This window comes from Macaca fascicularis, chromosome X (genome assembly GCF_037993035.2).
Source record: "Macaca fascicularis isolate 582-1 chromosome X, T2T-MFA8v1.1".
Taxonomy (NCBI): domain Eukaryota; kingdom Metazoa; phylum Chordata; class Mammalia; order Primates; family Cercopithecidae; genus Macaca; species Macaca fascicularis.
The window spans coordinates 154,740,239-154,762,967 of NC_088395.1; the positions used below are offsets into that span (position 1 = coordinate 154,740,239).

The 22,729-nt window shown below is 37.0% G+C and overlaps 1 protein-coding gene across 4 annotated transcripts in view; it reads left to right on the forward strand.

Moving 5' to 3' along the window:
* AFF2 (ALF transcription elongation factor 2) overlaps positions 1-22,729 on the forward strand; it is a 495,327-nt gene that overhangs the window by 176,790 nt on the left and 295,808 nt on the right. The gene's annotated exons all lie outside the window — the stretch shown is intronic.

Below are 22,729 nucleotides of genomic sequence, written 5' to 3' on the forward strand. Positions count from 1 at the left end.
CCAAAATAAAATGAGTAATTATTTGGAAGTACTTTCAGCACATCCACCATATGGGCTAAGCTTGTTCCCGACATCTACAGTCCTTTGAATGGAAGTGCCAAAGGCCTCCTGCCACCATGGGCCATAGCCAACTATCATGTGAACCTGAGTCTCACAGGTTACATGGGAAATACAGGACAGCCAGACCAGCCTGCTTCTGGGAAAGATGCAAAATGCAGGAACTAGAGAACAGCGATGAGGTGTTTTTGGAGACTAGGCACCAAGTAGGTATATCTTATGTGTAAGGATGGGTGGACAGGTGGATGGATGGATGGATGAATTGATGGACATTTCAAGCAAGCCTAAGGACATAGTAAGTTTAGAATCTACATAATGGCTCATCAGGCCATGCTAATTTACTTACATAAAGAAAGGAATCTTTTCAAAACATTATACTTGTGATTTGGTTTACCAATAGTTAACATTCTATATTTTTAGCAAAAAACTTATTAAAAATGTTCCTAATTTGTATTATTTGGGGTTTTTATTTTCTTGTACTGAGAAATTCCAAAAAGTTGATTTGGATAGATAAATACCTAAACCTCAGGTCTTCGGTAGAGTATATCAGGGAATTGTGGTGCTCAGGAAATCACAGATATTATTCTTATTATTATTATTGTTAGAAGGACAAATAGTTCTAGAGTATCAGGAAATGAGAGTGGATATAGGTTTTGCTTTACCACACTCTTGTCTGAGGTAACCTGAGTAGAGAGATCAACAGAGAACTTTGCCATCATCTAGCTGATGAGTTGTGTGGTCTTGGATTTTCTTGTGTTGATTACACATACACTTAGCAGGTTTACCCTCTGAGCTGACTTTCTCAGATGTATCAGAGGGAGAAGTAATCTTTGCTTTTTACTTTCTTTAAAAGGCTGTGTGAATATGTCCTGAGGTTGTGGATGTGTGAGTGCTGTGTAAACTGTGAAGTGTTTTGTGCTTGCAAGATGAGGGCTTCATACATCTTCAGTAGAGCTCTCCAGATGCTTTTATTTGTGCAATTAAAATTACATATGTGTTCTTTTTAATTTCTATGGTTGCAAAAATGAATGTATCAGTCTACATAGTACTCAATGACAGAATGATTTTACTTTTAAAATGCCATGTTTTGAGCTCTAGCTTTGCATGTTTATGAACTTCTAGAGTTGTCCATGTGGATGTGTCCTATGCTACCCTGCTTTCTTGTGAATGAAGAGGTCTGAAATGCTTCTGGAATACTTCTATGTCAGTTTTGCTTATTGTGCATTTAACATGTTGGTCTTACAGGGGAGACATGTCTTTTTTAAGTATGAAGGACATATTTCTGGCATTTTTCTCTCTTCTCCATTGATAAGCTGTGACTGCAGTTTTTGTTTGTAAGCTTTCCAAACCTGGCGATTTTTCATCTGATTCAACCTTTCTCTTGACAAAACACCAGTCTCAAATGCTTTGCCCATTCCTGGTCAAGGCTTAGAATTGCACTCTTCCTTAGTGGCAAGAGACTTTTATTTGGCTTGTTGCCTTTCAGAAGACTACTTTTATTGGATCACTGACTTTTTTTTTGGCTTTGGAGGCTTGGAGAACTATTTAGAGCATTTCTTTTTATGAGGCAACATTGCCCAACAGAAAGTTGCTTTCTGTGGACTTTCCATCATTAAGATGAATATGTGCCTGGTATACATTAATTTCACCCATACCTAATATCTTAGAAGTTACCCTGTGAGAGAGCCTGTACAAACATTTTAAATGAAATAGGCCTATGTACAATCTAGGTCTGAAAGGCATTACAAGTTTTTAAAGTGTCGTCATTGGAGAAGAAGCTGTGGAGGCTACTTTTAATAAGAGTATGACAAAAGACATGTCTCTCACTTAAGACCAACATGTTAAAAGCACAGAAGCAAAATTAAGAATAGATTAAATATTGTTATAAACTAATTAATGCCTATTATTGACCCTTACTAATCAGAGGCTTTCAAACTAGAAATAGTTAGCTCTTATATTTCTGACATTTTTGAATTTAGCAATGTCCAGCAGTGATAATTTTGAAGGAAGCTATTGGTTGGCTTTTAAGTTTGTACCTTCAGCTTCAAATTCAGCATGTTCATGCAATATTATATGGGAGGCTCAGTAGATTTTACTGAAAATGTAATACATTTCTTCAAAAAAGTTTTAAAAGGCATTATTTCAAGTTTGATTGGTAAAGGAAGTATCCATAAGTTAATGAGGCAGTCCCAATTTCTAACCTCGGCCCTTTCTTATAAGCACAAATTTCTGTAACTGCTCAAAATAGCCCTTAGGCACTTAGAACAAATATATACCTGGCCCACCTACACACCTATTTGATTTTCTAAATGTTGGAGCTAAACTCCTAAGATTGAAAATGAAACTCAATAAGCAAGTATCAATTTAAAGAATAAGCACCCCAGTAGCTAAATTGAGAAATGCAATTGTAATTATTTGGTGAAATAGAAATCAGGTCATTCCAGCTGCAAATTGTCATAGGAAAGCCCAAAAGGAAAATGTCTTCATTTTGACTAACATTGCCATATTTTAACTTTGGGATTGTTATAACTTGTTTTTCCACAGGTATTATCTGTATTATGTATGTTTAGGAATCAAAGCGGTTCTTAGCTTCCAACAGCTAAGTAAAAATAAATGTGTGTAATTGTTGAAAAGTATTTTTAGTGTTTAAGGAGAAAGCAATGCTTTTTTGATTTAAGTAGCATAACTCAGACTGGATTCCGCAGTAGACATCCCTGACTATAGACATTTCTGTAGGCACTTAAGTGCAAATTAAGCATGTTAAGACCCAAATTAGAGTCAAATCTGATGTGAGCCAATTCACTCTGAATCACCGTCCTGGAGTGAGAAGTGATCTGCTAGGTAGGTTGTTGCTTAGCTCAGATCTTGGTGCTGCCTTCACTGGGAGGGGAGGAAAAGGGGAGATGGTAGGAAGAACAATGACCAGCGGCTTAAAGTAATTTAATAATTAGCTTTCCACATTGGTTAATTTGTGCATTATTTAAGCAAAACCAGAAACATTTTTAACCTAGTGAATTATCCCTGCCCATAGCAGGAATTATTGGAGGATGCCACAGGAATATACAGGGCTATTGAAACCATCTGCTTAGAGCCTTTAAAGCTTGAACCATGACAGCACAAATGGTGACTTTATTTTTATATGAATTTGCATTTCTCTTTTTAAAAATATTCCATTAAGCATTCAGTATTATCAATAACTAAATGACATTCCCAAACTCTAGAATGGGAGAGTAAATTCTCAGTGGAGAAAGAGCTATTCTTATATATAATAAACAACAACGATTCTGGTGAAATACTATTGTAGATAGGAACCATTTAAGAGCCAATGTTCATATGTATGTAATAGTTTCAGAATCTAATGTTTAGAATTTCCAAATATCTCCCGTTTTCTGCATAGCTACCTCCCAGCCGCATACCAAAATATCACTTAATCTTCATTTTTTTAAAAAAAAATACTGGTCTATTTATCTCTTTTGTAAATTTTCAGGATTTTGACATACAATGTGTCCAGGTGAAAATATATTACATCGTCTGTCTCTTTCTCTCTGTCTCAATCTCTCAATCTCTCTCTCTCTCTCTCTCTCTTTCTCTCTCTCTCTCTTTCTCTCTCTCTCTCTCTCCCTGTCTCTCTCTCTCTCTCTCTCATACACACACATACATACATACATACATACATATACACACACTCCTATCTGTAACCATTTTTCTTCTTTCTTTTCTTCTCAGGAGATTTTAAGCAAAGATGGCTTTGGATTTTTCTATTTAAGAAATACCAACATGGAATTCAGTAGTACATTAGCAGTGGAAATTTTGAAGTCTGTGGATTTTCTTTTTAGCAAAGCCTAAATGAATCTGTGAGAACTAATAAACATGATAACAAAATATTGCATTTCTTTAATTGTTTATATTCTGACAAATTCCTGATGATTTCATATATATTTGAAGCAATCTGGAAATCAAGGAATGGGGTGAAACCATTGATCTTATTTTACATATGCTGAATGAAAGACCCAGGAAGAGAGAGATGCCATAATTGACAACAGTTCTTCTGACTCCCACATAAATGTATACAGCAGCAATGCCCTTGTCTTTTGTTCTTCCTTCATTTAGACTGAGTTAATCCATCAGCACACATTGATTGAGAACCTACTCTGTGCTAGATAGTGATAGAGTGACTGTATGAGTTATTGTTCTGAGCAGGACAGTTTTTAAAGTGAAAAGGGGCATAAACCAGTGAAACAGATGCCCAACTCTAGCTGAGGGACCTTTGACAAGTGACTTAGCCTCTCCCAGTCAGTTTCCTCAACAGGGGATGATGATAATATATGTATCAAGTGGCATGTGTATAGTGCCTACTAGTACCTGCTTCACACAGTAGGCCCTCCAGAAGGTTTTGATTTCTTCCTCTTTCCTGGAAGCATCCCCACTTCTGGAATCCTGGGTGTTTTTGTCCAATACTTAATGGCATTTACTGAATGCTGCCTCCTATTGGGGTCCTTTGGGTAAGCCTGTATTCTGTTAGTGCTGTTTAGACCAGAATTTCTTGGAGAGCTGGGTCCATGTCTTTTTATCTTTGCATTTACTCTGATGCTGCTAGTTAATTAATTAATCCAATAGCTATTTATTGAATACTCTCATTTAGCAAATTATATATATATATATATATATATATATATATATATATATATATATATGTGAGATGAGTACAGAAAGATAGGCAAGTAAAACAAACCTGTGTCAAATGAAAAAATAAGAACCTATGGATCTTAAAGGATTGATATTGTCTCTATAGATACTTTAACGCTTAAGCAGTGACTTGTGACTCTAGGGGAATTTTCCTGACTATATTCAGATGTGCAAAGCATCAGTTTTATTGTCATATATGTTGGCATTTTCATTGGAACAAGAAGATAATAAATACAAATAACCATCTCTATATCATAGGGTTTCCTTTTTTAAAAACAACAAATTATCAGGTTTCAGTTTCAACTATTAAAACAATCTTCCCAAGAACTTATTTTTAAACCTGTAATCTTGTCAATTTTGAGGTTTATTTCAATGTTTTTAGATGTCCAAAAAATAATTCATGCAGATTACAAAATCTAGTTTTCACATGAAGGTATCCTTGTTTTTTATTTTTAATTAAAATCAATTAGGTACATATCAATGTGTTGATTTGGTAGCAGAAAATATAATACGTAATACCTTTCATACTAGAAAAAATGTTGAAAGGCATATTTTCAAATGTCATTTAGCTGATGAGATTTAGAGTTTTCTACATATTTACTTCTTAAGATGATATTGGTACTTAGGTAAGAGCTCATTATTTTAAAGCCTTTGATTTCCCTTCGGTTTGATCCTTTTGTGAAACCAGAATCTCGTGTCTCTAGCTTCCTAGTCTGTTTTTATGCAGTGTGTGTGTGTGTGTGTGTGTGTGTGTGTGTGTGTGTGTGTAGCACAACCAAGGATGTCAGGAGATGTGCCACTTTGTTTAATACACATTGATGTTTAAACATTTAAATATTGCTAAAGAAAACCAGCTGGCAAATAATTTAGACTTATATATGGTAAGTCATTCCTTTTTCCTCTTTCTCCCCTTATCCGCATCTCTTTCTCTTCTTCCTGTATTCGATACCTACTATGCACTAGGCATGAGATATGTATATGCAGCTGCCTTGTACACATCTCTATTTGGATGTTCCCATTGGGACCTCATATTCATAATAATTAACACTGAACAGTTGATGGCGCTACTGTCTATGCCAGAAGCCTGGAATCACCTACAATCCCTCCTACTCCCTCATGTTCTATAGCCTATCAATCACCATATCCTACCTTCTTTATTTACTTTGAAACTGTAGTTCCAACACTTTGACCATCACCTTACAACAGGTAAGCATCATGACTCAGCTGATTTCTGCTGCTGGTTTTCTTACCTCTGGTCCCACACTACTGAACCCCTGCCTTCTCCATGTTGCAGCCAGACTGATCTTTCAGTGCCCCCCTTTGCCTAAAGATAGAAATCAAAACTCTGGAGATCCCCTTGTGACCTGGCCCTTGCTGCCCTTGCCAGCTTCTTCTAACATACTGCCTTCCAGCTATATGAACTGTGCCATCATACTTTTACCAGCTAATCTCAGTTTACTCTTGATATCCTTTGGGAAGACTTCTCAAAGCAGGTATTCCTCTTTTCTGTTCCTGCAGTTTTTGTAGTCTTTACGCCTGTGAAACTCGTCTCACATTCTATTTTGATTGCTTATTTACATATATTTCTGTCCCAATAGCTTGGAAACTCCTCGAGGGCAGGGAGTATAGTGAAATTAATCTATCATTGTATCCCTTGTACCTAGCACAGAACTTAGCACTTAAGTAGGGGCTTATTAAATATAGTCATGCATCACTTAACAACAGGGATGCATTCTGAGAAGTGCATCATTAGGCAATTTATCATTTTGTGAATATGATGGAATACACTTACACAAACCTAGATGGCATAGCATACCACACACCTAGGTTGTATGGAATATCCTATTGCTCCTAGGCTACAAACCTGTATGGCATGCGACTATACTAAATACTATAGGCAACTGTAACACAGTGGTAAGTATTCATGTATCTAAACATATCTAAACATTGAAAAGGTATAGTAAAAATACATTATTATAATCTTATGAGGCCACCATGACATATGTGGTTGATTGTTGACTGAAATGACTATACTTGCTGTAGTGGTCCTTGTTGTATTCGTTTGCTAGGTTGGCTATAACAAAGTATGTACTACAGCCTGTGTGGTTTAAGCAAGAGAAACACATTTTCTCCCAGCTCTGGAAGCTAGAACACTGAGACAAAGGTGTGGACAGTGTTGGTTTCTTCTGAGCCCCCTCTCCTTGGCTTGTAGGTTGCCATCTTCTTTCTGTGTCTTCACATGATCTTCCTGTGCAAGTCTGTGTCCTAATCTCCTCTTCTTGTAAGGACACCAATTAGATTGTGTTAGGGCCCAATCTGATGACCTTGTTTTACCTTTATCACCTTTCTTAAGGCCCTGTCTCCCAAAACAGTCACATTCTGAGGTAGTGGGGGTTAGGACTTCAATATACAAATTTAGAAGGAGGTGACAAAACTCAGCCCATTGCACTTGCCCTTTAGATGTTTGCAGACTAGTGCTTGATTGTCCTGAAGGCCTATCTTACGAGATATGAATAGAAATGTTTGGAGTGGGATTTTCACAATGGCCTCCTGGAGTGTCTGTGGTTGGGAAGGTGCCAGGTTTTAAGTGTGTGTGGTCCCCAGGACCACTCCTGTGCAATGAGTTTCTCTTTTTCTAGTTCATGGATTCAACTGGTTTGATTGCTTGAGGAGCAGTGATGATAGGCTGTGTTCGGGAAATCAGAGTCGAACAGATGTCCTTTGGTAATATTGGCTATATTGCCAGATCTGAGGGCTTTTCCTTTACTTTCAGTGCCCAGTGAATGATATTGTAACTGTTTAGAATGTGACTATTATCAGAATGCAACCATATTTGAAAAACTTTACACTTAGCTTCTCTGAATTGACTTACTACTGTTAAGGCAAACTTGGATACTCAGAAAGTATTTGGCTGGCTTTGTTGCATTTTCACCTTCTCAATGAATGGAATCTATTAGTTACTTGCTTATTCAGAAACATGTAAATCATCTATAGCCGATTCTCTCTCTTAGTGTGTTTGATTGACTGACATTGTTTGCCATCTCTCAAGTATTCTTTGTGTATATAAAATCCCAGACTCCCGTGCGGTTTAAATATAAAATTAAAATGTTACCAAAAGACTCAGGTATTTTCAGCCTGGCCCAACAGCCCATCTCATGGAAGACCTGTTTGAACTGATGGGCCCTTGATGTAGCAGACCCAGACTTTTCAGGTCAGAGGAAAGAAAGTGTCTAGAATCATAGATCTTACAGAGAGAAGAGGCTACTTGCCTGCACAGCAGTTTGTAGTGAGGGACTCTTGTGATCAAATAATCAGGAAAGAGGATGCCTCAAATTGTCAGAATGTGTAATCGTTTTATGCCAAGTCAAGGATAACTCAGTAACTGAGCAAAAAACTTTTTGTTTTCCAGTTAACTAATTAGTTACAACCTGTTCTCTGGCAGTGTGGACCATAGAATCATAGAACTACAGAGAATGTAGCAGTAAGGACCCATAGGGACCATCTAGTCTAAACCTAATTTCGACATTTAGGGAAATTGAGGCCCAAAGAAGAGAATGAACTTACTCAGGACTATGTGTTGGGCCAGAGACTGAGCTGGCACCTGCATTTAGGTCTCCTGACCCTCAGTCCAGTCTCCTTTCTTCATTATATCAGAGTGTTTAGGCCTCTGCCAGCCATCTCACCATTTTGAGGCACTATGGCTTCCCATCTCAGTTGAGAGGCAAGAGTGTTTAGCAGTTAAGAGCATGTGCTCAGGGACCAAACTGCCCAGATTTGTATCCCATACTAGCTATATGATATTCAGCAAGGCACTTCCTGTCTGTATGAGTTTGTTAGCATTACCAGAACAAAGTACCACAGACTTGGTGGCTTAAACAACAGAAATGTATTTCCTCACAATTTTGGAGGCTAGTAGTCTAAAATCAAGGTGTCAGCAGGGTTGTTATCCTCTGAGGGTCTCTCTCCTTGGCTTGTAGATGGCCACATTCTCCCTATGTCTTCATGTGGTCTTCCCCTGTGTGTATCTTAGTCTCTTGTTCTTAGAAGGGCATTAGTCATTTTGTATTAGGGCCCACCCATATTCCCTCATTTAATCTTAATTACCTATTTAAAGACCCTATCTCCAAACATAGTCACAATCTGAGTTAGTAGAGGTTAGGACATTCATATATGAATTGGAAGGGGGTACAATTCAGCCCATAACCATGTGACTAGGCCTCAGTTATCTTATCAGCAAAACAGAGATGATAATAGATTCTACTCAAAAAGGGTGTGAAGATTAAATGAATTGGTCCAACATAGAGTGCTTAGAACAGTGGTAGTGTGGGTTGTTAATTCATAAACTGACAACAACAGAATCTAGGATTTTCATTTCATTCACAAGTATGAAATCTAAGTGTTTAAAATGTCAAAACATTTTTCCTACTTTCATTTACTTATTCAACAGTTGTTTATTTTATATCTGTGTATCTTATATTGTGGTAGTTGCCATTCTGGTCCGAAGAAACTCATATTCTAGAGCAGAGACACATGATTACAATGTGTACAAAGTGCAATGAAATATGAGCATGGAGTCACTAAGAATTAATTTGACCTACAAGAATCTAAAAGGCTTCCTGGAGGATGTGAGTGAGGAGCCAAATCATGAAGTGTAAGTAGGAATTGGTCAGCAAGCCAAATGCAGGAAAAAATTTAGATCTAGGGCACAGCATGAATAAAGTCTAGGGAATGTGGTGGTGAGGGGACCCACTGTTGTTTGGTACAGCTGGAGTATCGGCTGTGTTGGGGAAAGTGGTATGTGATGAGACTGGACATTTTGCCATGCTCAGTAGGTTAGACTCATATTCTGTACGTTGAAACTGGCTAATAGTGATGGCTGACATTACTAAATGATTGCATCACTCATTCTCACTAATCCTGATCGAGACCTTAAAATCCATTTCAACACAACTCTTTAGGCAACCATCACCACTCAACCTGCATCAACCATCACCACTCAACCTGCAAAACGACTAGACTTGAGACTATTAGTTTAAAACTGCATATTTTCTTAGGTTACAAAAATGTTCTTTTTTTTTTTTTTTGCCTGATTTGTAGATGTGATAGTAACATTCCTTGGAAGAACTGTAGGTAGATAACATATAGTAAATTGGGTTTACAATGATTTTCTAAAAAAAGGAAAAAAGATAAAACTGTCTCACATTTTGATCTGAATTTATCAGGCTCTTGAAGTTCAATGAAATGTTCAAATACATGATCATATCATGACCATTAGAATCTTGGTCTAAAACTCAGCATTGGAAAGTTTCAAGGAATGATACATCTTAGCGTTTTTGCTTCTACTAAGGGATACAGGATTTTCCTCAAGAATGCAAACAAAGGAAAATCTTTAGTATTACCTTTTATTGTAATAAGGTAAGCATTTAGGACTGGCTCAGCATTACTGATTTGTGTCACAAGACCCACAGTATTCCAGAAAACTTGACCTGCTTTTCTGTGTGCCATCTTAATACTTATGTTTTTGTTGAGAAAAGAAAAGGTTCCTGTTAAGGAGATAAACTAGATTAAAATGATTGTTCTCAGTTTTGGTGAGTTGTATACAATTTTTATAAAGCATGTACTATTCATTTCTGGCAAGATAAAGTCATATTTATTTTTGTGTCATATATATAATTATATATAAGCATATAAAACTTAATATGTAGTTGCATGTTCTATTTGCTTTCTTAGGTTTTCTCTTATATGTGTGCAGAGACAAAGGATGGTATCAATGAAGCCATCTCAGGTCAGTTTCTTGAGGAAGCTGATTCTGAGATGAAGATTTTTGCATGTGGGAAGGTTCTTGGGAGTGCATTTATGGTCAACACTTGTGAAGGAGTAAAGAAAATGAAATGACCCTTTAGAGTTGTCCTGAATTGAGGCAAGGTACCAGGTTTTTAGGCCCCTGCTTCAACTAGTAATTGGATGTGGGCTGCCCCAGGAAGTAGGCACAACCTTGAGTCAGGAGCTCTCTTATGGTGAGGGAAATTCTTGGAAAGGTGACTCAATGGAGGGCAGCCAGCAGCCCACTCTCCCAGAAGATGAAAGAATTAGTGTTTCTGCTCAGAAAGAGGCAGGGATCTGGGACACTTGGAACACACTATGGATATGTTCATCTGGACAAATATGCATATCCTTTGCATCTTACAGAAACCTGTCTTTACATTAATGGTGGTATATTTAATAGATGTTTAGCTTAACGATTTTCAACATCTAATTTTAGTTCTTCTACCATTTCTCTCCAGAGTGGTCTGATATATGCTTCTTTTGCTTATATCATCTTCGGTTGAGTCAACTTGATGTCTGTTTCTGGCTTTGGCCTCCTGTACTAAGCCACATATGAAAAGGCCATCATTTGCTATGTACTGATATAATTCTCCCTTCTGTACACATCAGATCTTGTCCGCCCAACAAAAGGAAGTTAGATTGCCCAGAAACAATCAGTTGTTTCAATGGAATGCATGTTCCTGGCCTCACCTGGCAATACATTATTATTTGGCATGAATTTACAATGAATTCAACTTCCTTTCTTCTTGCCATACTTCAAAGTGAAAGTAAAAAGCTGAGTCCCATTTAAGAATGAAACACTGGCAGACAAGAAGCTGTCCAATTGGCTAAGACCAACTTATGGATGATGCCTTATGAAGAAGGCTTTATTAGATGGAGAGGACTGTCAACTCAAGGGTGTGGGACTATTGCATACAATTTAATGTCCATCAACTTTGCTAGATGGGGGTGGAGGAGGGGCAAGTGGAGTTCATAAAGTTCGGTATCTACCATAAGCAAACTTTTTTAGTGTTTTCAGTCTTAAAAGAAAATATTGGCTTTGTTGTGCCCAAATCGCCTATAGTTTGTTTGCATGTTTTGCTGCTTTAACTCCAAGAGATAAATGCACATAAGCACTATGTGTTCATCCTGCTAATGTCATTTAATTTAATGAGTTTAGAAAAATTACTTGATTAACCTTTTATAGTAAGGGTTTTGAGAATTTATGTTTACATTTTAAATTTGAAAATAAAATAATCTGTCTTCAACCATGAACAAGGTATCATAAAGCACTTTTTTTTTTTTTTTTTTTGACACGGAGTCTCGTTCTGTCACCAGGCTGGAGTGCAGTGGTGCGATCTCTGCTCACTGCAATCTCTGCCTCCCAAGTTCAAGCAATTCTCCTGCCTCAGCCTCCCGAGTAGCTGGGATTACAGGCTCCCACCTGTGGCTAAATTTTTTATCTTTAGTAGAGAGGGCATTTCACCTTGTTGGCAAGGCTGGTCTCGAACTCCTGAACTCAGATGATCCACCTGCCTCTGCCTCCCAAAGTCCTGGGATTACAAATGTGAGCCACCACACCTGGCCTTCATAAAGCACATTTTTTAAACTACCACTCAGCCATTCCAGTTACCATTTGTGTGGGCTAGGTTTTGCTTTTAGCTTCATTTCAACTTCACCAATAATCTTTTGAGAGCCTATTAAGTACAAATTGTATTTGTTTGGTCAGGCCCCATCTGGTGACAGGTAAGGAGACTATGCATTTGGATGTTACTGACACCTGGTCATGATGGAATCCGTGCCATTGGAAACAGAGACCCAAGTATGTCTGAGATAATGACATTCTAGCGTAATGCATGTATATAGAATCCAAAGACAGGCCTGATGAATAACAATACCATCTGATAGCAAATAATCAATGCAGGAAATTTAGGCCACAACAGCTTGCTTGCTCTTTACACTGTCATGGTTGATTGGTTATTCTCATCACCCTTTGTTTAAAATCATTTCAGAATTAATTGGCATTCATTAACGAAAGTCTTTGCAGTGGAATTGCAGAAACAGTCATTAATGTAACTAATAAACATAAAAAAGAAAAAAGGTCCTATTACTGGGTCCCTACAGGCTGTTAACTAACATTTTGAATAAGAATACATAAACATAAATTAAACATTTTTCAAACTGCTAAGAATGTGGGAATTTCACATGGTGGTCTGTAATAATGCTTTGAACTAATTTGTTCCTTTTTTAAACATGTAGTTTAGAGAAAGTGATTCTGTTTAGAAATTATTATCTTGGATGATCTCTCAGAGAAGCCAGGGCAAAGCCAAAGGTAAGTCATCTTATCAGCCAGTAGATTTTAACTAAAAGTAGAGCACTAGAATGTAAGTATGACAATAACAAAGTCTAACATCATGGAGTTATTTGATCACTTAGTAGGTAAGTTTCTAAAGTATAAACCTTAATTAATGAGATTTAGAAAAGCACTCATTCCACAAGATAAAGAAACAAATCTTTCAAGAAGTAATGCTTTATTGTTCAGGTGCCTCAGTTTTGGTTTATCAGTGTTGTATAATGTTGAATCTTCTACCACATGCCATTAGAACAAACTCCAGAGAACATCCACATTATTTTGGAATGATGAAATGATGCTGACTTCTGTTTCAGTTCAAGGGCCTAGGGCTTACAAATATTCTCAACTTAGCTTCTGACTCATATCTTTATCTTCATATGCATAGCTCTGGTTAACTCCAAAATGTGCACCATTCTAGAAGACCCTGGATAGAAAATCCATCAAATTTTCTTATTCTTTGGTAACATGACTAGGCATTTCCAGTTATCCAAAGGGTAATGGAAGAAAATGGCATATAGTTTTAACTTTACTTTCCTATTCAAAGGATATTTGTGTCACATGTCAGTGTTGTGTTTTTAAGAACAAGATAAGGTATGGAGAGAATCTGTGCTCTAACACCAAATACAGTAGAAACTCCCTTAATTCATCACCCAATTCAAAATTTGCAAGATTAACCAACACTCTTTCAACCCTTTGGGAAGTATGCTGGCTGCTGCCCATGACATATAGATTGTTGGCCAGAGGCAATTTTTGGGTAGACTGCCACTTCTGCTCCCAACAGTTGAATTTGATAGCTAGTGGGGGTTAGTTGTGTTTGCTCCCAACCCTGTTAATGCCAGTCGTACATATCATTGTAGTCATGTAATTAAATTTAGTATTGCATAAACCAAAGAAAAATGAGTGAAAAAAATTGTTTCTCCTATAAAATGAATGTTTTGGAAAAGTTTAGTGATATCGGTTTCCTATTTCTTCTCAAATGTCTTTAGGTTCCTACTTTACTTTCAAGAATCTCAAATGAGCAACCTTAGAGCATGTATTGTAGGTGTGTATGTTGTGGAAATCCAGTCAGTGATCTGTACTCAAAGGCCTTGGCCCTGAGTTAAAAGATTTATAATTTTATGGATGAAGTTATAATATAATTTTTAATATACCAAATGTTGTGATACCCCATTTAAATACAATCCTTTGATTTGATGGCCAACTGAGGGTTATAATCAATTCCAGTTGAAAGAGCTTCTCCTCTTACTAGAGAGTATCATCATTGTAAGCTGAGATTTACTGTCTCAAATGAATAATCACTATTGAGCGCTATAGATCTTGCCTTTATGTCCTGCTACTACATTTAGAGCAGATGGGTCAGTCCATTTACCAATCCGATCTCCTCAGGCACATTTCTTTCCCTAGGCCATTGTTCATACCATTTCTCGTTATATACAATGTTCCTTCTGTCCCCACGTTTTTCAATCTTTCCACTTCCTCTTCAACAGGAGACATTTATCTAATTCCTAGTTCCCATCAGAAACAAAAGAGGCAATTTAGGTAAATTTATCATTCTGAACTTTGGTTATTTGAGGTTATTTGATGTATCATCTTCATACTTGAGTAGCTTACGTCATGCGTCTGCAAGGACCTGGTGGGGTTGTTGTATATAGGATGCAACAGAGTCCAGCCCAGGCCTCTGAGCCTTTTCTACACAGAAAATGATTTTACTGCATTTATAAATGATATGACTATAGCTGGTTTGAAATATATGTCATAGTTTTAGCCTAGCAAAAAAGTTTTGTTAATGTATTTGAATGTAAAATACCAGGACAGGTAATTTATAATGGGATATCGATACACTTTTCACAAATTTCAGATCTCCTCAGAAGTGCAAATGCTGAATGTATTGCAACCATGTATAATTGTATTGTAGCAATAAACATATACGTGTGTGTCTAGAGTACACATGTCATTACAGGCGTCATAGTACAGTGGATTTGTATTGAACTCTTAACTATGACTAAAGTCAGTCCTGATTTCATTTTAAAAATCGTGTTAACCTTTGGTAATTAGAATATAAAACCAGGAAGACTCAAAATTGTTAGTCTAACTTTTGTTTATTGACTAGAACATCTAAATGGCTTTAGGCATCACAAAACTATAAAAAGTGGCTTCCTATTGGGTCTTTGATCCATTTTAATTTATTTTTGATGCTGTATGCAGTTTCTGAATATCTTTTGTGGCTTGTAATAAAATAGCCGCAGTGCAATTTTGCATGTATGTCAAGCGACGCGTGACCTGCTATGCAAATTTAATACCAAGGTGCCAAAGCTGAATTCATAATGTTTCCCAGCTACAGAGCTGTTTAAGGCAGTTTAGAAATCAATGAATATGTAATATGAAGGTGATAAGACCTAAATAAAAACCCTATTTATCTACTATGAAAAAGTATTTATACACAGAATACTTAGCACAAGCAGAAAATGGACACAGTTTCCAATTATATGGTTTGCATAAACAAATGTTAAACTGCGTGCTCTGAATAGATAATAATATAGCCAGTCCCTCTGCATTGTGTTTTAAACTTTGAAAATGTTTACAGATGTGTTTCCCCTCTTAAGATATAAATAAAACAAAATGTGCAGCTGAAGCAGTGGGATCCACTCTGAGTTCTAGTGTTTCTTTTTTTCTTTCTGTATTTTATGTTAGCCTAGATTTTATACTTGATATAGGGCTGAACTTCTTTAATACCAGGGTAAGCAGACATGCGTTTTATGAAGTCTTGTGCTTTATTTTGCAGTAAGAAAGATCAATTGACAGCAATTGATTAAAGTGAGAAAATCCTAATAACCCAGGTTGCTGTAGAATGTGTAAAATTATTTGGATCTGAACTTCTGATATTCCACTATTTAAATCTATATGATACACTGTTTCTGTTGGAGTGGTTATGCCATAATTCTAGTAAACATTTAAGGAGTTTGTATAGTAGCTGACTACAGTGTGGGAAAAGATTAACAGGGAAGACAGGGCTTGATTGACGGGAGTCAGTCCTGGCTTTTTATCATGGGAAAAATGTATTTGTGCTTCTCCACAGAGAGAAGAAGAAAGAAAGAAAGAAGAAACAAAAGAAATACACATTTTGTATGTGCAATGTGTGTGCTTACATGCATATGTAAGTGTGCATATGTATACATGCACATGCATGCATACACACATACACTCAGTCTGTACTGTTTATGACGCCCCTGCCAGTCAGATTCCAGACACATTTATATCCTCTGGTTTAGAGTAAGCTGCTACGATAATGACAAATAGTGTTTAGAGCAGTCAAGGAAAATGTAGGGGTGAGATTTGAAAATAGCATCTATAATGCCATCTGGGTGGTGCTGATACTTTGGAGAGCATGGAATACACCTATCTAGAGAGCAAGTGCTGTCATAGCAAAGTCAGATGAAGGTCTATATGGTAGGGAAAGTCAGGACTCTTGGTAGATAATGATGAACTTTCACTCAGGCTCTGTATTTAGGTCTTTGAAGGAGGAAAATCAGTTTCTAGAAATTTACCTCAGTTAAAGCCACAGTTGGTCCTTAGATAAGCTGCCAGAATAGACACCACAGCTAGAAAACTGATAGGCCCCTGTCTTTGAATTTTTACTTGCCATATGTTTCCTTTGGATAGCAGCATACTCAATAAGAGTGCTTAAAAACCAGGCAGTAATTCTAAGGAAGGCCAAAATAAAGAGCAAGTATAAGTATATCTGATAAAATGTCAAAGTTTTAATGTTAAATTTTATTTATATTGTTTTGGGCCATTGTATTTTCTTTTAAAAAGCTTAAGCACACAGTAACTTATGCATTTCACCTAAAGGTTACATATCGCTTTACAAATGGGATGTGATTTCAGGCACTGTTCATCCTATTTAAGAAATGGGGAAACTGTCAGGGTATGTGATGTGATTCTCAAAATATCAGTGACATATTTGGGTTGTGGAGACTGGTGAAATGGAGATGTGGCAATTACCAGGGTCATTTCAACAACGGAGACAGCCAAACTTGATAATTCAGACAAAAAATAATCTACCTTGGCCACTTTCATTCAGCAGATGAACTGAAAAGTTGCCAAATCTCAACTTCCTGATGCTCTGTTCAAACCAGCCTTCCCTGCAACAGGACCAGGCAATCTGGCTGACTCCCGGGGCAGGCTCTTGTTCCACTTAGCTTAATTAAATGTGCCAGGCACCTGAAGTGGTGGAGTTACCCAAGGGAGTATTTGAGCCCCGTATTGATCCAAAGGAAGGGAGAACTGTTGAAGTGTGTGTGTGTTGGGGCGGGGGGGGGGGGCGATGGGCAGCGGGGTTCTATTCTGTAGTGCCCACCATGTTTCTAAAAGAGCCTCAGTCCTGACACTGAAGCACTTCATCCTCCACAAGCCCCCCTCCCCTGATAGGTTCTTTCCAATAAACTCTTCTGTCCTTGGCTTTTTGCAGATGCTTCCGGGAAGAAGTTAATAACGGGTGTTTTGGAATATAACTATAGAAAAGCATTAAAAATTGTTGTTGCTGTTGTTGTTTAGAAAGAACATCTGTAGACTCAATTATTTTTCAAGATTCTAATTTACTGCTTTGCAAACAACAGGCCAAATTATATTATCTGTATTTAGCCCTACTCTATTGCTATACTCCTGAGAATTTAATTGGCAAACTAATATCCTGTCAAAATGTCTTCTGTGGCTGGAAATCTTTCTAGCTCTTAGAGATTATAAGGCTTAAAATTAACTAGAATCCCCCTAATAAAATTTCAGTTTATAATTTGGGGCCCTTGCCCTTTGTATTCTGTGAGAACTTTTTGGTAGGTATGAGGAGAGAGAGAGTGTGTGTGTGTGTGTGTGTGTGTGTGTCTGTGTTTACACCATTATGGTAAATTGCCTTGGTGGATTCCACTCAGCTGTGTAAAAATCTGTAATGCTAGCAGGAACAATTATATCGTGTCCATAATATTGAAATAGACCTCCTAGGTTTAGAGAAAAGTGGTTTTTCGCAGACAAAATTGTGTTCTAAGTGATGTGCTAGTAAGTATTTTGATGAGCACAAGTTTATGTGTGGAAAATATTTGACCCATCTCTCAACACCTGGTGGAACACTCACTAGTTTTAACATTTAAAATGCTTTTTAAAAATGGCACTTTAAAGAATCATATAGGGTCCTCCATCTGTTCTGATATTCATTCCTTCATAGATAAGAAAAATATGTTGATTGTTCTAGAATTCATTGCCATGATAAATGACAAAACTTTCAGGGAATTTATATAATGTCCAAATGAGGAAAGCTAATCCCAGAAGAATCTGCATTGAAAATATAACCATTATTTGCAACCATTACCCACGATTTTGGATGTTCAAAAATAGGAACAAAATTTTGAAATTATTTTAATACTCTACAGAATAGCATTAGTCTCCTGAAGAACAATTTTTCTAGACTCATTGCTTTAGAATGTAGTTTTCAGTGCATCTTTATTGGGAACACATTGTGGTACACTCACACACTCAGTTTTAACTCTAAAGTGTAATTTACTTAGTTAAATTGATTTTATTTGTGGTTGTATGTCTGTGAATTAGTCTGTAACTTACTGTGAAATTTGCCATATCTGCCATGACCAACCCATGAAATTTATCATCTGTCTCTCTGATTTACATAAAACTCCATTTATAATCATCAAACCCAATTTACAAGTGAACAGTATTAAACTAAAATTCTGAACATTGAAGCATTTTGACATTGTATTTGCTGTGCACTGAAAAGGTAAATTACAAGTGTGAACCATGTATAGATGTTTTGACATTTATATTTTTAGGTTTCATTTGATCTTAAGTGTGCCATTATTGTGAATTCATTAGCTATTACTGGAAAAGTACTTAATATAATGGATTCATTTGGTATCCATGTGGATGTCACATTTTTTATGTATTTTCTACTATAATTTTACTTCAATTCTGCTCTAGAATTGGTTGATGGATTCTCCCATAACTATAGTTCATTTCTAAAAATCTAAAACTCCTAACTAAAATTTCTCATACTTAAAATTGTTTAACTACATGGCTTGGAAATAGGAAACTTTACTTGGTCCTTGTCAGAAATATTGAGTAATGGCAGCTCCATTTGAATGGCGTCCATTGTTGATAACTGGGAACAATGTGGTGCAAATGGCGTTAAAGAGACATTGGTGAGGAGGAAAAGAAAAGAAATGCCATTTCCAGGTAAGTTTTTATGCACTGTTTATCTTTTTTGGTAAATGCCACCATACCGAGCCCTCATTTGTTCTTGTCTTTTCTTAGTGCTTTATCTGTTCCTTCAGTGCTGCAATCAGGCACAGGTGGTTCCCTTCACCAAGTGAATGAATATTTAGTGCTGTCAGGAGTGTCCCATGAAAAAACCCCTCTTGATATCTCCGAACTAGGCTGATCTGTCATTTCTGAACAGGGGATTCCTATGAGTCACTTCTACACTTAAGTGAAACCTAACCAGTAGAATTACCTAACATTGCAGTTCAAGCCCATATGATTAGTGATGAATCTTCCTAGGGCATTTTAAACAAAAGTGGCTTCATATCCAATTATACTGGAAAGGTCAGACAGTCTGCATCAAAGCTTCAGATTGTTGAGAAACAATAGCATACGATTATGATTTTAGCTTGTTTGTACAGCTACAGTGAACTGTTTGCTCGAGATTAGATTTTGGGTAAACAAGCCCCTTTAGACTCACTTCGAAAAGTGAACAAGCTCATTGAAACTCTTTGCCTATTAAGCTCAGGAAGAAAATCGAGGTTGAAATCTGGCAATATTTATAATAGAGTATTTGATTCAGTTGTTTTATCTTATAGTAAAGCCAGCCAGAAGAGACAAAGAATTAGAGGGACCAGAACAGACAAAAGTACATATAAAAGTATGTTTAATAAAGGCATAGTGTCAAGGCATTTAGAACTCTCTATCCTACCATCAGCATTTCCTGTTACCTTTAACAATGTGGTGATTCTCCACTCTAATATCAACTGCAATCTTCTAATTTCAGGAATAAATTACATACAAAAGTTATTTTCATATCACAGGGCCATAAAGACAAAGGACTGCCAAGCCTGGACCAAGATACTCAAATTATAATTTGTTTTCTTTTTCGAAATCCTCATTAAACATGAACCATTTCTCCCATTCATGAACTGCTAACAGGTGTCATGGCAAATGATTCTTTTAAAAATAATATCTGTTTCCCACGTTGCAGGTGTGTGTATATCCCAGGAAAAATGATTGTCTGATTTATATGGATCCCCCAAGGTACATTAAACTTGAATATTAAAACAGTAGGTTTATTCTGGGTGAGTCATGGATTTAGAAATTTAGTTTTTGTTCAGAGTTTTTGAGAGTAAATTTCTTGCTTTAGAATTACTGATGCAGTGGAACAGACAAAATATCAATGGTTGATTCTAAGGTAATAGAATTTAATAGAGCTCACTGTATGGTTCACAGCCTTTTCCTCTAACCTCTTCTTGCTAGTCCTTCCCAAATCATATCTCCCGTCCACACTCAGATTTCTAACTTTATTTTATATTTTCACCTGGATACCCCACACATACTAAAAAACCCACTTGTTTTATTCTTAAGAGTTTCACTTATTAGTTATAGTTATTAATGGAACCTTAAATAGGCCAGAAAGATAGAACTCCATCTTCTTTTTTATTGAGACAGGATCTTGCTCTGTTGCCCAGGCTGGAGTGCAATGGCACAATCATGGCTCAGTGCAGCCTGGACCTCGACTTCCTGGGTTCAAATTATCCTTGCACCTCAGCCTCCCAAATAACTGGGACTACAGGTGCATGCCACCACACCCGGCTAATATATATGTATAATATATTATAAATTTTATATATATATATATTTATTTATGCCTATAATTAGGCTGACTGCAAGTGGTTTTGGAACATAATTTATTTTCAGAAATTTTATATGTTGTGTGAAATAGGAAGTACTGGAAATCATATATATATATATATATATATTTTTTTTTTTTTTTTTTTTTTTTGAGACAGAGTCTTGCCCTGATGTGCAGACTGGAGTGCAGTGGCATGATCTCAGCTCACTGCAACCTCCACTTCCCAGGTTGAACAATTCTCCTACCTCAGCCTCCCGAGTAGCTGGGACTACAGGTGTGAGCCACCACACCCGGCTAATTTTTGTATTTTTAGTAGAGATGGGGTTTCATCATGTTAGCCAGGCTGGTCTTGAACTCTTGACCTCAGGCAATCCACCCACCTTGGCCTCCCAAAGTGCTGGGATTACAGGTGTGAGCCACCACACCCGGCCTATATATATACATATATATATACACGTGTGTGTGTGTATGTGTGTGTGTGTATATATATATATAATTATTACTATTATTTGTAGAGATGAGGATCTCACTATGTTGCCCAAGCTGGGCTCCAACTCCTGACCTCAAGCAATCCTCCCACCTTGGCCTCCCAAAGTACTGAGATTAGAAGCACAAGCTACTGTGCCCAGCCCCCATCTTCTTTTATAACATAATTTGTTTCACACAGGCACCCAAGTTCAAAACCCTACCTTCAACAGCCAATCCAGGACTGCCTGACAGTTTACCAATTTATGATGCATTCGTCTTTGGATCTTTTAAATATTTTAATCATAACATATATCCCACTTCAATTTTTATTATGATACTTCTACCTTTTCTTCTATAATGTGTATTCCCTGAATAGATCGTTTATTATATTCTTCATGGTATCCCCACTCCCCAACACAGTATCATTTACACAGTGAGTACGTCATAAATGTTTGTGAATCAAGTCAACTGGAATCAAATGGAATCCAAGTATATAATTGCACAAGATCAAGGTGCCACAGTCAAGACCTCATAGCAGAAGCAGTACACTTCTTAGTGATTAACATGGGATGTAGTGATCAAACAGCAAACAGACTCTTAGCCAGGAGAAAGTGTATTATTTTCCAAAAGGGCAGTGATCACATTGCAGTTGACTCTATTCTGTTAAGACTGTGCCACAGGAGTTTCACTGAGGACTGGGTGCCACAGTTAAAGGCATCATAAACTGGAATGAGTTAAGAGGAATAAGAGGAGAGGACTTTGAGCTTTTTCATGTGAAGCCAAGTCAGATAACTTAGGGAACAACAGAGTTTTCATCATATATCTGACAGTCTGTTGAATGGAAAGGAAGAAGAATATGGCTTGTTCTATGTGGCTGTAAGGAATGAAGTCCCCATCAACTGATGAAAACTTCAGGAAGGCCAGTTTTGGCTGAGTGGTCAATAATGTATGCCTTATCTTGAGTTAGAAGAAGTATGAGTTTTCTGTCATAGAAAGTGTGTAAATAGAAGTTAGAGAAGCCCTTGAGAAGGGATGATTCATAAAGGAGTCAAGTATGAGGTGAGGATCCTCATCAACTAGAGGTCTACAATTAAGAGATCCTTCTAACTATGCAATCCTGGGACTCTATACATTTGCAAAATTAGGAGATCCTTCTAACTATGCAATCCTGGGGCTCTATACATTTGAGAGGGGCCCACCACCTTATCGTCTCATAAAATATTTGTGAACTTAAGTTTTAGTTGTACATTTTGGTCCTCTGTCAATCAACCCCTTAACTTATTTATTCTAGCTTCTGATGTCACTCCCTTCACTCCAGTGCAAGAAACATTTGTGCTCTCCAGTAATTAACTCCAAAATCTTGTTTCTCAGAGCTTTGCATTAAAATTGCACTTTCAGAGGTGGGTGCTTCTGGTAGCCATTCTAGCTATAGTTCTTCCTAGGAAACTATATGGACATGA